This window comes from Pygoscelis adeliae, unplaced genomic scaffold (assembly GCF_000699105.1).
Source record: "Pygoscelis adeliae isolate BGI_AS28 unplaced genomic scaffold, ASM69910v1 Scaffold452, whole genome shotgun sequence".
Lineage (NCBI taxonomy): Eukaryota > Metazoa > Chordata > Aves > Sphenisciformes > Spheniscidae > Pygoscelis > Pygoscelis adeliae.
The window spans coordinates 341,835-342,521 of NW_008824291.1; positions in this window are offsets into that span (position 1 = coordinate 341,835).

Below are 687 nucleotides of genomic sequence, written 5' to 3' on the forward strand. Positions count from 1 at the left end.
GGCCCCCCCGGCCCCCCCCCACAGAACAGGGCTCCCCAGGGCACGGCACGGCCAGCCCTGCCCACAGCTCTGCACACACGTGTGTGTGTGACTGCGGCACGTGGCTCTGGGGTACCTGCACGCACAGCTTGGTGCACACACTCCGTGGCACATGCATGCACAGCTCTGCAGCACGTGGCACGTGTGCATGGCCACAGAACATGGCTCCGCAGCACATGGCTCTGCAGCACACACATGTGCAGCTCTGTGGTGCAGACAGCTGTGCGTGTGCACGCAGGGGTATGGGGCAGGGAGCCACACTTGGCCCCCCCACTACACTGAGCAGCATGGGGGTGCTCCTGTGGGTGCTTATCCCTCCGTGATGGGCAGTGACCTTCATGGGCACAGGGACTTGAGGTTGCCCTGGCATACATGGGAGCAGTCCTGCCTTGCATGCGGTGTCCTCTCGGCCTGCGGAAGCACCGCCGCTCCCGTGAGTACACCCCACAGCCGCTCACTGTTGCAGGCGTCAAAGCCCTGGCACCAGAACCCCCCTCGCTCCAGTGCTCATGTGCAGCGAGCTCTGGCAGCCCAGCAGATCCCCACGACCCCAGCCTGCAACAGCAGAGCTGAAGGACAGGTCAAGGCTAAATGTCCCATGGGTGACCACAGCCACATGTGCTGCCCATGCTGCTTGCTGTTCAGCAG